This window comes from Haliotis rubra, unplaced genomic scaffold, assembly GCF_003918875.1.
Source record: "Haliotis rubra isolate DU_JTF1 unplaced genomic scaffold, ASM391887v1 Scf11, whole genome shotgun sequence".
In the NCBI taxonomy this organism is placed as follows: Eukaryota; Metazoa; Mollusca; class Gastropoda; order Lepetellida; family Haliotidae; genus Haliotis; species Haliotis rubra.
This window is the reverse complement of record NW_025765003.1, coordinates 567,752-583,508: the sequence shown is the minus strand read 5'-3', so window position 1 is coordinate 583,508 and position 15,757 is coordinate 567,752. Positions and strand designations below refer to the sequence as shown.

At 36.2% G+C, this 15,757-nt stretch overlaps 1 protein-coding gene across 1 annotated transcript in view; it reads right to left on the bottom strand.

Moving 5' to 3' along the window:
• Positions 1–15,757, bottom strand: part of LOC124284125 (zinc finger and BTB domain-containing protein 24-like) — a 201,917-nt gene that overhangs the window by 30,720 nt on the left and 155,440 nt on the right. The window contains exon 6 of the mRNA XM_046720186.1: positions 1,369–1,431. The gene's annotated coding sequence lies outside the window, so the exon portion shown is untranslated. The remainder of the gene's footprint in view (positions 1–1,368; positions 1,432–15,757) is intronic.

Genomic DNA, 15,757 nt, shown 5'->3' with positions numbered 1-15,757 from the left:
ACAATCCTCAGCCTCTCGGAAACTGGACATAATCCTTGAATATTATTGCCCTAATAATGCTTTATGATTTTTGTAATGGATTTTGTTTTCAATATCATTGTTTCATTACATCTTGTTTTTGTTCATCAAACCAGATACAGAATAAATCTTTGAATGATGAGTTCTTAATACAATATGAGAAATTTAAAAAAAATACCTTTTTGGATAAATCATGTTATTTTTAAAACACATACATCTGATGATACAATCCTTATGATGATAGTTGATGCATTACTATAACAACACATTTATGTATTTACACCCTTTCACACATAAACATTTACTGGAAGATTCTCTTTCAGTTCCGAAACTGTCATCTCATTCTTAACAACTGAAAACTTGGATATTCTTATGAAATTATGAAATAACAAATTTATCAAAATACATCCAAAATGCATTCAATGATAATTGATGCTTTTCCCTGTCTAAAAGGTCACTTTCGTAATGTCTGTGTCATATAGCTAGTCTTTAACTAACCAATCTTGAAACATCTTTATTTCTCAGCAAAGACAGGTTAAATTTCCACGTGCTATGTTTCCATTGCATCTATCTGGCCAAAATCCTTCCAATAATGAATTTACCATGTTCCCCATTGCTACGCCCTTCTGGTCAAACCATACATCACAATGGCTGCTACATGTATCACCAGGGCGCCCTCTACCGCAGTAAGGGAGGTAATCTGTTTAACACTCCAGGGACCAGGTTAACAAGGTACTGGTCAAGGCAGGATGTAATGTATTTACCAAGTCAGGAATTTATGATGAGCTGACTCTGGTGCAATATAGTTAATTAGACAAATCTGGAGAATATTTCTCAAAGTTAAACCATTACTCATGCCTTTTACTCCGAGAATGTTCTCCAAGTGCAGCATTCTAAGAATACAGTTTATGAGGAATAGGCAGTTTAATGACTTTCCCAGACCTTCTAGTGTTAAAGGGGTATTTTTATATTTCGTAAAACAAAAACTTTTGTCAAGAGTGTTTATCTTTTTTAGCATAAAGATGCGGACATTCAGCAATCTATATTTAATACATTGAGCTTCCGGAAAGGTCTTCCATCATTTTCTTTCATGATATTATCAAGATAAGAAGTTAAACAGTAAATATATTCAATTCCCAACCAAATTTTAAGTAGAAATATACTTTGATAAGAACTCCCTTTTGTCGCTTCCATTTCGTAGATGCTTTGTTCTGTTTTTACGTCAAAGATCCATGTGTGAATATCTTTGAGGCACTGATTTTTTTTAAAGAAAATCTAGCTGCACATGAATCTAGATAATCAATTTATATAGCAATTACATTAGAAAAGAGAAATTGTAAGTTGACAAACCTCAGTGACAGTATTGATACCTCCAGGCAGCCTTTTGATATTCTGTGGAGTGGAGGTGATGGTCTGAAAATTGAAAAAATATATAAATCTGTTCTAAAAAATAATGGAAACAAAATGATATTTCTTTCTATGATTTAAAAAAATAAGTGGACATGATGGATGTTCTGAACGATAATGTGTTTTGGGATTCACATCAGTTGTCGACTCTTCCTTTCAGGTTGCAGTGGGGTAGGTAAGTGGTTGAAGCTTTTGCTTGTCATACCGAAGACCTAGGTTTGATTCTCCATATGGGTACAATGTGTGAAGCCAATTTCTGCTGCCACCTGTGGTGACATTGCTGGAATATTGGTAAAAGGCTGAGTAAAACCATACTCACTCACATCAGAAAAAATGTTTCATTCAAATAACAATTCTCCACTATTCCCAACCAAATATGAAAAATAAATGTATGAGTATTATCTGGTTGGTTTTTTGATGATCTGAGAAATCTCTTGTAGAACACACAAACAGTTGAGATTCTTTGAATCATACAGCTTCAATTAAATTATCAGCATTTAGTTTACAACAAGGACCAGTCTTGAATAACCATTTATGAGTCCCAAACAACTTGTTTTGAAAAGGTAGCAAAATTCTTTGTTTAAACTGCAGTATAACATAATAATTTCCCCCTGAAAATTCATACAAACTAATTTTTTTCGTCATAAACTTTATTTACTGTCTAACATATATGGTTAGATGTAAACCAAGTTTATGCAGTCACAATACTACAAAAACATTTCCTTAGAAAATTTCATTCTATTGCAAGATTACACTTTGTGTAAGTTAGAAATTCCATGAAATACATGTGATAAAAATGCCCGAAAATGATATACCGGGTCATGAAAATGAGTAAACTGATTAACAAAAACACAAATTCCACAATATTTCTGTAATTCTGCACTAAGTTACATTTTCTGCAAATCTTTCTGCCATTGAAGAATAGTCTAGAACTGACATATTGTGAAGAATATTGTAGCGAAAATTTGGAAAATCTAGTTTATAAGGAAATATTTGAAGCATAGTGATGTAAATAGATCACATCAACCCAATGTCTTTTGATACCAAATATATCAACATGAGCTGATAATACTTAAAATTGCAACTTTTTGGTGATATCATTAACAATTATTGAAATATTATTAAAATAGACATGAGGTTCAGATTGAAAATCATTCTTCAAATTTGGTCAGTTAGTAAACAATAAGAAGAGTGAGTGAGTGAGTTGAGTTTTACGCCGCTTTTAGCAATATTCCAGCAATATCACAGCGGGGGACACCAGAAATGGGCTTCACGCATTGTACCCATATGGGGAATCGAACCCGGGCCTTCAGCGTGACGAGCGAACGCTTTAACCACTAGGCTACCCCATCGCCCCAAACAGTAAGAAGAAATGTGTTGAGTGTAAAAGTACCCTTTTGAGCATTACTTGCCACAGATTAGTGATGTCATTTTGACTGTGATGTCATGGTAACGAGATGGTACTCACAATTGGTAATGGAAACCCAGCACACCTATTGTGATACCGGACCGAGAAATAAATTTCCGACTCACCACAACTAAATACTTGCACTATACTAAATCCCTATTTTTTCATATCGGGCATTTCTTCTGTCCCTATTGTCTACCTGAACAAATTATATTTATCAAACTATAAACATAAAACACAAAAATCACCCAAAACTAGATATTTTCGGTGTGATGGACAATTCTTCAGTTCAGCTGCTTCTAACAGATAATAAGAGGGAGGGATACATCTTGATCACAAAGCATCACTTTCATTGGTTGGTTCCAGCCTTTGATGTTGGCAGCTTATACTGAACCTGACACAAACATCACTGTTTAACAGATAAACTACTAATGTATTTTTCTTATGGCACACAACACTGGGGGCAACCCGATATTTTTTCCAAAAGTCGTCAAAATTTTGAAATCTCACTGCTGATATCGGTGGTAATATTCACTGTGTGTGATACACTTAAGATCTCGCTAAGTTTCTTCACAAACTAACACAATAACTTCAAAGAACCAATACCGAAATCATTTATATCATAAAACAGAGAGATATACAAAGGTGAACAGAAAAAGGGAGTTATGAAGTTTACGTATTTTGTATCATATATTTCACACCTGTCTTAACATCTTAAAAAATAAACCTTAGAACATCGTTGTTTACCCATCCCAAGTAATATTGCAGTTCTATTCTAACTAAAGATATTGTTTGCATAGTACGTATATAGAACATTAAAGTCAGTGGGTTGACTCTGGGATCAAAAGCATGAGTTTGCATAGAGAAAACATATGTCTCATCCATGCTCTGACAAATAAAATGAAATAACTGTATTTAGCAGGCAGTGTCAAGTACCTTCATGGCTTCCCCTTAAAGATAAAGTTGTCAGAATTAAACTGAAATTACTCAGAGCTGACACATACGACCACCAGTTTGTGTAGACAAGGGGAGACAACTAGTTCCCTTATCTTAAAAAACTTATTTGATTATATGATCTTTGTTTAAAAAAAAATCGACAATGATCTATCATAGTTTTTTAACAATATGTTTTAACAATTTTGAACATAAACATCAGAAAAATGTTAAATACCGTCAAGTGACATTTAAATTATGAAGTGCTGTCTGTGTGAATAACGGTACAAACAGCACTTTGGGGAATTATTTCTTTGAAGCGTTTATTCCATGAATGTTTTTTTGGTATGGCATTTGTGCTTAATTTGACGAGTACAAATATCATCGCTATTCGCCACTATGGCAATGTATTCACGAACCGGCAACTCGGACAACATATGATGTTGTACTCGACTATACAACACCCAAGGGGAACTTTAAGATACAAATCGCCTATGGAAATATCTTCCCAGGGAAAAAACGCCAAAGGTGGATAGAAATTTGTAAAAAATCGAGATGAACTTCAAATCTGTTTGTTGTGTCTAAATGTCAGAAAAAAATGTTGATTTTTTTGCTGTGAAGTTCTTTGAACAAAGAAATTTAGTATTGAAATTGCTGATCATCTTGGAGGTGAAGTTTACATGTACCAATATGGCTGGTTTGGCAAACCCACTATAAGCCCCACCGAGGGGCAGGGGAAGGTGTTTGAACAATAGATTTTCCCACAGCCCGTGAGGGGAGGAGGCAGGTGAAATATGATTTGAGTCGGTGTTAGTCCTCGTTCGCCCCACCCAGAGACAATAGGGTCACAGCCAAAGCACACATACACAATATTAAACAGGATATAGGCTTCATACAATGAGAGGACAAGATTTGGGTTGGGACACACATATTTCAAATACATCCAAACCATCAGAAACACTGTGGGAAGATAGGACATCCGTGCCCCTGTCATTTTGCCTCCTAACCCCCCCTCAATTTTCCTTAGGGTAACAACCATTGCATTCCCTCCTCAGACACATCACACTATCATTTTATTTCACCAAGCTGTGAAATGTGCAGGTTATCTCAAGAATTACAAATTCACACAAATCTCCCTACTAAGACCTTTAAGAGCTATCACCCCCTCTCAAAGGGCTCCTGGGTCAACCGCGGGCAAACCCAGCAAAGCTGACAACAAACAAGGCAGGGGGTTACTAAACTCCGACCCCACATGGAAAAAACTGGGGGACAGAAGAACGTTCTGTGTTTATTGATTGTTGAAAAAAAGATTGAGCATGTTGCAATGAAAGACAAGCGGATTCAGCCTGAGTCTTGTCCCTGATGAAGAAATTCTAGGTGTGAAGAAGACAAGAAGCGATGAGCCAACGGTGCCAGTATGATAGCAAGTTAGGGGTGATCCTTCACACAGATGGATCGCTCTCTACAAGACCATACACCTAGTCATTAGGAAAACACTACGTACTTTTAATAACTAGTTAGCCTTCAGGAAGAAAGTTTTTAGCCAAATCCAATCATCTGGGGCTGAATTCAGTGATGGGCCCCGACGGTAAATATATGCATGTCAAACAAATGTGTTTAAGGTCGTTTATTTGGCTTTTCATACCTGAAAATTAAAAAATCCATTGAATGTCCGAAGTACGATCTCACCAGCTCCCCACATCACGGTCAACAGACTGAAAAAAAATCACATTTTTCTCAAAAGGTACTAGTAGATTAAACTTTACAAAATGTACAAACTTTCAAAATCTATATAACTGTCTGTAAAAACACCCCTGTCACTTAACATTAACATTAGTTACTGAGAAGAGATTTCATTCAAAATACATACAATAATAAGTATTAAGGCGAATATGATTTCATTCAAAATGCATACAATAATAGATATTAAGGTAAATATGATTTTGTTCAAGATTCATACAATAATAAGTACAGTAAATATGATTTCATTCAAAATTTATACAATAATAAGTGATATATTAAATATGAAAACATGAGCAATTTATAAAAACAATATATTTGAACCGAGTAGAATTTAACGGACCTCATTTGGTTGAATTTTTATAACTAAAATTAGTTTTTTGCTTCACAGAACAAAGGTATAATTGATAACATTGTAAAGGTGAGCGAAGATAGAATGAGCCATCATTGGACCCTTGATTGACGACAAACAGAGTTTTTCACTGATCTTCGCCCCATCACTTTCTCACGGCACTCCTCAAATTCTATCTTTTTCCTTCCTCTTTTTTCCCATAGGAAGGCAGACAAGTTCAAAGAAATTTTTAATAAGAGAATCTTTATGTGCCAGCCTCTATCGTGTTCCGATATGTCAACTTATGCGGCACCTGACAAAATGCTAAGCTGCACAATCTGTTATTCTTGCTAAAAAACTGGCCCAACTTGCCAAGTTGGTTTGCGGAATATAATGTTTAACATGTAACGCTGAAACCTACAAGGGGTGAGATTGATGTACTAATGTTCATGACAATTTATTAAAATTAACATGGCACATTACATCCATAAATGTCACGGAATGAGACACGGTAAGCTCACACGGTCCGTTGACAGAGTGACTTTGTAGGCCTCATTACCAGCCTTTAAAGGATTTATTTGAAATCTAAGTTTGTGTTAACATCAGCGAAATCAGGATTTTATAGTTGGTCATATCACAAGGTAAAGATGCAAGTCTTCATGGAAGACTTGAATGATCACATGACACTCGGTGTAAGCGCAGATATGTCGAGACAAAAACGAGCAGCATCCGTGCCTCATTTTGATTGTTCCCACGGTGACGAAGGCGACTTGTCTTTGCTAAGTTGTTGATTCGATTCCAGAGTTTATTTGTCTTTGTCACAAATCCAATTTTATAAAAAGACGGTAAAAAAAGGGAAGACCCTTTTGCAGTGCATTGTCATAAATAATGTCGCAAATTGTGCATGTCTTTGGTAGCACGCTACCAGGTGTGATTTATCCCGGACACATTTGGGATTAGTTTTCTGTGATGAAATTCAATAGCATCATGTTAATTATTGCCTGTTACACCTCGCCTTACAATACCTGCTCCCAAACTTGAACAAATCTGCTTCTATTTACAATATATCACTTGCATATGTCCAAATGTGGGGAGGAAGGGGGTGGGGGATGCTGGGGGGGTGAAGTTAAAACGGATCAGTGTTGTCAAAAGGAGAGTGGGGCAGGGCTGATACACATGGGGATGAGTCAGGCAGAAAAGAGGTGTTGGGGGGAGGTTCGTAAACACGAAGGTGGTAGTCTGTGGGGGTGAGGGCAGAGACGAATACATTGGGTGGGGCAGTAAAGGAGAGAGAGGGGGTCAGCAAGATGTTTGGGAGGTGCAGCTGATGGGGGGGGACTTGTGGAAGAGGGGGAGAGCGACATTTGGCAGGGAAGTAATTTCGGGGAGGATTGGAAAACGAAGATAAATAGTGAGGATGGGTGGACCAGCAGGCCTAGGAGAAGCAAAGTTTGGAGGGAGGGGGCAAGTTCGCAGTGAAAAACAATGGAGGAAGGACAACTTTCAAAGCAGTGACACCATTACATACTGAAAAGTACTCCTGCACTCAAAGTTTAATGGTGACCATTATAATCTGTCCGCTGGTTTCTCTTCATCATGATAACACTGCCATTCCTTATGTTTTATAGCAAGAGGGTTGATTTTACCCGACTCTTTCATGGTTGATAATCTCAGAATCCATAAGCTGGATATAATTACAAAACAATTTCATCATAAAGTTTTTAAAAATCTGTTCAACTGATTGATTTTCTTCCTGATATAACACTCAGTGGTTTGACAGGAGATAGTGATTAACCTAATTACTTTTCAATTATACATATCACTGATATTATCTTACCACAGGAATACACTTCAGTCTGGGAATAAGAAGCCTGCAGTATCAATGAGCATTCAATTAGTTTAATAATTCACCTATAAAATTTCAAGTCATAAAAATTAAAATCATAAAATGCAATGAACCCAAAGTACAAATATGATGAAAAAGCATCATCAAAAACATAAAGTAAATCATATTACAAAATTAATATAACATGAATAAAGTAATGATAGTAAAAATTAATAAAATTAATATAAAATAATAACATATTTCTTTAACAGTACACTGTTCAAACCAGGAAATACCTATCTGCATCTGGGAGTTTATGCTACAAAAAAGAATTTTGGACAACTGATATATATATGATCACAATCGATATTGTTCACACCAGTAGGCCCTGGGTGGTAAAATGAAGGAATATTTGAGACAAGCGAAGTAGACTCTACAGAAATGATATGTATGTCTATGGTGGTATGGCTCCCGGTCTAATTTCCCCAGTTCCTTGACTAACCAAGTTGCTGTACGCTATGCTATTTTAGTGAATTCATAGTCTAAATGTGCTGTCAGAATCAATAGCGGCCACTCGGACTCCTGTTACCAAGAAATAGGGATTCGGGGGGCGCAGGAGCATGTTGTAAATATGAAATGTGTGAATAAAAACGAAAGTCCCTCGACAGCCATACAGTCAAATATACATGCCGCGTTCATAAGTCATTTTTTCTCCATGTGCTAACGAGCTTGGAGAAAGACTGGACTTTTTTTTATCACTCTCCAAAGAACGAAGAAAAATGTACACTGTGTGGCCTATTCAGACAGGGTAACGAGACGACTTGGAGAGATCATGTCGGCCACCATTAGATCGGTATTAGTTCATGATGCCATCACATTGGATGTGTGTAATTAGCAAACTGTTTCTAATTAATCAGTAATAAGCATTTGGGTAGACATATGGCGGGAATTATTGATGTGCTTTCTCAGCTGTGGTTAGCAAATGTGTTGGGGTTGTACTGTAATCATGAAAAGAAGACATTTAAATGTATCATTCAAACTGTTCTATACATATAGACGGGGCCATGGTTAGTCCTGCTGCCTCAATACACTTACAGGAATAAACGAATAAAATTGAATTCATCATTAATTGGTTAGATTATCTAAAAAAGACCACAATGGGTTTGTGTAAGTGAAAAATGGAAAGCCAGAAAGGAAAAAGTGAAATATAGACAAATGTTGAAATTTACATCTGGAACATCTTAAAATGGTAACATGGTAATGTTGGAAATTTAGTACTTCATTCAAATAAAGAATGAGATACCCTACAGCAGTAAGTATCCATACAAGATATCATTATGACTGATTACTGACGCATGGTTAACCTGTTAGCGGGTATTTTAAGTTGGATTACTTGTATCCAATCCCTTTCACATTTGTGAATAAAATATGTTTAAATCAAATCAACCTGTTAGCAGCATCCAGGATAGACTTGCACAAGTCTCTGAGGAAACAATTAACAGTTTTAATTATAATTTCTAAAAGATGATAAATAACAGTCTGGGGTCCTTATGTCTCTTCGAAGGATAGAATTACTGTACAACCATAGGCTCAGCATTCAGTACAGCCTTGGAGCAAGGCTGTATTCAGGCTTAATGGGGAACTAGTTTTGAATATTCATGGATTAACGATTACAAGAAGTTACCTGATGACAGAGGAAGTCATATGTACCTGATGAAAGAGGAAGTCATATGTACCTGATGACAGAGGAAGTCATATGTACCTGATGACAGAGGAAGTCATATGTACCTGATGACAGAGGAAGTCATATGTACCTGATGACAGAGGAAGTCATATGTACCTGATAACAGAGGAGGTCATATGTACCTGATATCATATGTACCTGATGACAGAGGAGGTCATATGTACCTGATGACAGAGGAGGTCATATGTACCTGATGACAGAGGAGGTCATATGTACCTGATGACAGAGGAAGTCATATGTACCTGATGACAGAGGAAGTCATATGTACCTGATGACAGAGGAGTCATATGTACCTGATGACAGAGGAAGTCATATGTACCTGATGACAGAGGAAGTCATATGTACCTGATGACAGAGGAGGTCATATGTACCTGATGACAGAGGAAGTTATATGTACCTGGTGACAGAGGAGGTCATATATGTAACTGATGAAAGAGGAAGTCATATGTACGTGATGACAGAGGAAGTCATATGTACCTGATGACAGAGGAAGTTATATGTACCTGGTGACAGAGGAGGTCATATGTACCTGATGACAGAAGAAGTTATATGTACCTGGTGACAAGAGGAAGTCATATGTACCTGATGAAAGAGGAAGTCATATGTACCTGATGATAGAAAAGTCATATGTACCTGATGACAGAAAAGTCATATGTACCTGATGACAGAGGAAGTCATATGTACCTGATGACATAGGTAATTCATTTAGCCATACTTATTTATTTGATCATGTCGGTCATCTATAACTAGAAGTGTAAGAAACACTTGGTATCAGACATCCGGAGATATCTGATACTTTTCACAACAACATTTCATATAAACTTATCCAGGTACATTTATCACTTCCAGTGGGTCTATCCCATCTTGCCCTTTAATCTTGATGAAGGTCCATATCATCATCATCATCATCATCATCATCATCATCATCATCATCATCATCATCATCATCATCATCATCAAGTGACTTAAACAAAATACAAATATAACGATCATTGATTAATCACTTTACACAGGTGTATCACAATCAACGGAGACGCCCTACAGTCCATCAAATTCACACTTCCTTTGTGAGAACTTACTTTAATTGTAAACAAGCCAGACAAGAAAGAAAATCAATTTTAAGTAAATTTCTCAAATCCCTCTCACACACAGAATGAGAGAGACCCTAGCAAAGGGAGATAACTCCATTTCTCTCCATTTTTTTACCTGCCAATCTGACTTTAAAGGTACATTACTCACAAAAATTACAACTGATAAACAATGAAAGATATCTAATATGAATGCACATTCAATGTTTAACTGTATCTCCATAATTTAGTCCCAAGCTTATTGCACTCTTTATTGTATATACATTAATTTTGAAAACAAATTAAATATACAATTTAATATTTTAACATTAAAACATTATAACACTTATACAATTTAATAATTTTTAACCGCCTTCATAGGAAGTGTATTTATTCTACAGTAACTGAAAACAATGTACATGTTCACATTGCCCACCTTGACACGTGGAAGGAGTTACAGCCCATTATGTTAAAGCATTAATATCGATTTGTTAACATAAATGTGAAAAGTTCATTTTTTTTATCAAAAGAGCACCCAGGTGCTCATGGCTACTCTCACGTGTTATTTTGTATTCGTCTTCCATTCAGAGAGAATTCCTTGCACATGAAGTCACAACCATATGCCTAAATACAAATATCAAATGTTTACACTTAATGCACTGAGGGAAGCCAAGCCATTCTGCAAGTCTTTAAAACATTTTTCAAAGACAACAATATCTGAAACAATATGTAAAAGAATGGGAATACTTCTCCATATGTAAGAAAGGCGAAAGTTTATCAAAAGACCGGATTTCTTACGAAGCTCTCAAGTTGCATAATCAAAACCTGTTCTTGACTACAATAATTCTAAACACATTTTTCATTTCCAAACAGCCTGGAAATTATATGGCCTTTAGAATGCTTTTATCTTTTTGCGGAGTAATAATATCAACTTGCAACATTCTTGTTAAATGCTGGTGAGGTTCCGGTGAAAATGGCGGAGCCCCCACCATCTGTAGATTATCAAAGCTCACACGGCCCCCCCTTGACAAATTAGGACTATTTATTTTTTATCACAACGGGGAAATTTGGCCCTAGGGGAGCTGAAAATAACACTGGTATATATTAGAACATCAAAGCTTTTGAACAGATTATCTCGTGGATTAGATTACACAGTGGGAATCTCGGCCTCAGATGCTCTCCTCTGCCAAAACAAAGCTGCAAATTTTTGCAAATATTTAGCAGGTGCATAAACTTCATTTTCACCATTCAAAGTTGAAATATCCACGCCGAAGAAAAAGTATCGAGAAAGATGTTAAAGATAAAAAGAATTTGTAACTCTCCAAACAAAGAGAAACAGATGTACAGACTTCCTGTACAGTGGGGATTTTGCCGATGATATTCACATGTACGCTAATTGAATAGCTCGGTTCTCTATGATATTCCAACGCCAAGACTGAAAAAGCTGCATGAAAGTTCAAAACACACTTATAAGCAAAAATAAATCTCCCATTAGAGAAACTATTTGTTCACTGTAACTGTGCAAACCCGAGAATAATGTTTGTTGTTGTTTTTTCTCGACGAGTTGAAACGTTCGCAACCATGTTTGAGTTATAACTGGAAGTCATCAAAATAACAAGCAAGAAAACACAGCCAGATGCCGGGGAAGTGAAGGTATCAAATCTACCACAAAACACCTCATGGACACACGAGGAAACACGACAACACACTCAGGTAGAGCCACACTTAACATCCTCTCCCTTCATCTATCTAAATACACATGGATACTGAGCATATAGGCAAACAGATGCCACAAAAAGCATGGCAAGGCAATGGATATGAAACTAGTCAGATAGAAACTAGGGGAATAAGGAAACTACTACAGGTATAGAATTTGTGCTGTAATGAAACTAACACAGGTATGAAACAAGGGCATCCATGAAACTAACACAGGTATGAAACAAGGGCATCCATGAAACTAACAGGTATGAAACAAGGTATCCATTAAACTAACACATGTATGAAACAAGGGCATCCATGAAACGAACACAGGTATGAAACAAAAGCATCCATGAAACTAACAAATATGAAACTGTGGTAGTTATGAACTAAGCCATGTATGTCAGTGTGGAAGTAATGATTCACAGGTATGAAACGTTGGTAGTCATGAAACTAACACAGGTAAGAAACTAAGGTAGTAATAAACGAACACAGGTATAAAACAAGGTTAGTAATGGAACTGTAAGAAACTATGGTAGTAATTAAACTAACACAGGTAAGAAACTAAAGTAGTAATTAAACTAACATAGGTATGAAACTTTGGTAGTAATTAAAATAACACAGGTAAGAAACTATGTTAGTAAATAAAAAAACACAGGTAAGAAACTAAAGTAGTAATTAAACTAACATAGGTAGGAAACTATGGGAGTAATTAAAATAACACAGGTATGAAACTAGGGTAGCAACTAAACTAACACAGGTAAGAAACTAGGGTGTAGAGATGACACAATCACAGCATGAAACAAGTGTAGACATGAAACAAGTGTAGACATGAAACTGCCATTACATTAAACTATCACAGAGACGAAAGAAGTACAGCCATGAAACTATCAGTATATGAAACTAGCATATGCATGAAACCATTGTAGATATGAAACCTGTAACAAACACAGACAATGAACACAGAGTGATGGGTGTACATGTAGAAACTAATTACACTGAAGAGAGAAACAGAAAGGTTATGTGGAGTAAAACCCAGGCTTTCTGAGCAAACACATGTCCCACCATGCAGACAAGCTAAATCAATGTCTTCAGTACAGAAAGGTCTCCACAGACTGCAAGCAAAGAGGCTGTGTTAATTGTTCTCAACATGGAGAAACCTGCAGGTGGAAGCACTGATCTCTGGCAGAGAGTTCCTGACAGTCACCATTCAACCATTGTACACGTACAGCTAAAAAGTCCCCTTGTGTTAACACAAGATGCTGATGTAACAGTGAACACAACTGTTTGTCTATATGTTTTTCAAATGCCGAGCATCATGATAAATTAGGGAAAGGTGAGTGAATGTTGTTTAATGCATCCATCAATTCCATGTTTTTCATAACAGGCAGCAAATAATCCAATCTAGGTGAGGCAAACTAGTGGTTGAAATCAAGAGCATCAACCCAGTATGTCAGAGCATGATGACATACAGTCAAACAGGCCATATACTGTAACAAGCATATTGACATTAGTTTCTAATATTCCCCAGTAATATTTCCCAGCAATATTCCAGCAATATTTCCAAGCAATATTCCAGCAATGACCCAGCAATATTCCCCATACAATATTCCAGCAATATTTCCCAGCAATATTCCATCAATATTTCCCTCCAATATTCTATCAATATTCCCCCAGCAATATTTCCCAGCAATATTCCATCACTGACCCAGCAATATTCCTGCAATATTTCCCAGCAATATTCCATCAATATTTTCTAGCAATATACCCCAAGCAATAATCTATCAATATTTCCAAGCAATATTTTAGCAATATTCCCCCAGCAATATTTCATCAATATTTCCAAGCAATATTCAACCAACAATATTCCAGCAATGATCCAGAAATATTCCAACAGCAATCCAGCAATATTTTCTTGACAAACTAAGAACTGACTTCAAACATGTACTGCTCTGGAGAATCCAACCCAAAGAACACTTGATCTACTACACCACCCTACTATCTCTAGTGATGATAGCTTAAAATGAGAGTACCTGTAAAATACACCTACACAAAGGCTGGAAACACACTTCAGCCAGTATTACAATTTGACAAACACTTTTGTAAACAGTGCCAGTGGTTGGCACTGGCTAAAATAATGAAGTTTGAAACCTGTCTTTACATATCCTCATCTGATAAGAGGCTGATGCACAGACAATAAAGTTTTAAAGAATGTTATTTTTAAAAATCATTCCACAATTCTGCAAATCAGGTTTTTATCTTGACCTGTTCACATGCCGAAATTCAGCCCCAAGTTTGATGAAATAGTCAGTACAATTAAAATCATCAATTCATGTAAAAGAAGTCTATTCATATAAAATCATCAATTCATGTAAAAGAAGTCTATTCATCTATTCATATAAAATCTCATTTCATGAATCTGTTCCAGCTATATGACATTATCAAGCATCATCTCCCTTCACATCAATATGCTTATTAGCAAGTAGTTATTTAATACAAGAAAAATTATATGCAAATAACCATATAAATTCAATTACAAATATCTGACTGACATGGCACATTATTTACAAGAAATCGATAAGCAGCCATTGTCTGATACACAGCATATGACCCATAATTCCAGGTATCGCTCCCGACACTCATCAGTCATCCCATTCATGTCTGAACCTATTAATTTTTTCACGTACTAGTTATCGTGGAAAAATTTGTCATCATTATCGACACCATAAATCAATTCTCTCCTGTTTATGACTAGTTTTCATAATTGATGAATATTGTACAATAACATTTTCGTATAACGTTGATCAATATATCCAATTATTATTATGACAAATGCGTGTTTGATGATACAGGCTTAAGCAGGTGTCACATACTACACAGAGATTGTCATTTCCGCGACGATGTTCGTGTCATAACATACATCAATCAAGTGAGATTGTATTATGATTAAATAATTCACTGGTATTGATCCGGTTGCCGTGTCGGCAATTCAGATGATAAATTCATAACTATGAGTGCTTGATGCGACATAAACGCATTACGGAGTGTTTTCTTTGCGCTTGACACGTCTCGTCTGTGACAAATACTTCTGTGATTGAAACCTGAGAGGAATACATATCGCGTGATTGACAGCTTTCAAGAGCAGGAGGAGCAATTTACGACTCTCTTCTTCTTGGAGTAATATCGCAGATTTATTAGAAATATTTCATCTTTTGTGACAGCACGCTCCGAGCCAAAACAATCATATTGTCAGAGGCTGTTTTTTCAGCTAATGTTTTAGGTTCATTATTATATCTTGCTATTGATTCCCGTCTGTTTTTGACAGGTTTATTATTTGAGTGATAAACAAATTCAATAACATTTACCTTTTTTATACTGCATTGGTGTGCAGTGCTTCTAAGGAAGTGGCTGTTGTTGCTTTTTGTATTGTCTTGAAATAACACATAAGCAATGTGACAATGTGTTCTGATTTAAGCATCGGTTTACTTAAAGACTGATTTCTGTCTTTGATCGGTGGCTTTACTGAGGTGGTTGTGGGACTGAGTATTTGGGGTTTGGGGGGTGTGGGGTTGAGTATTGGGGGTTT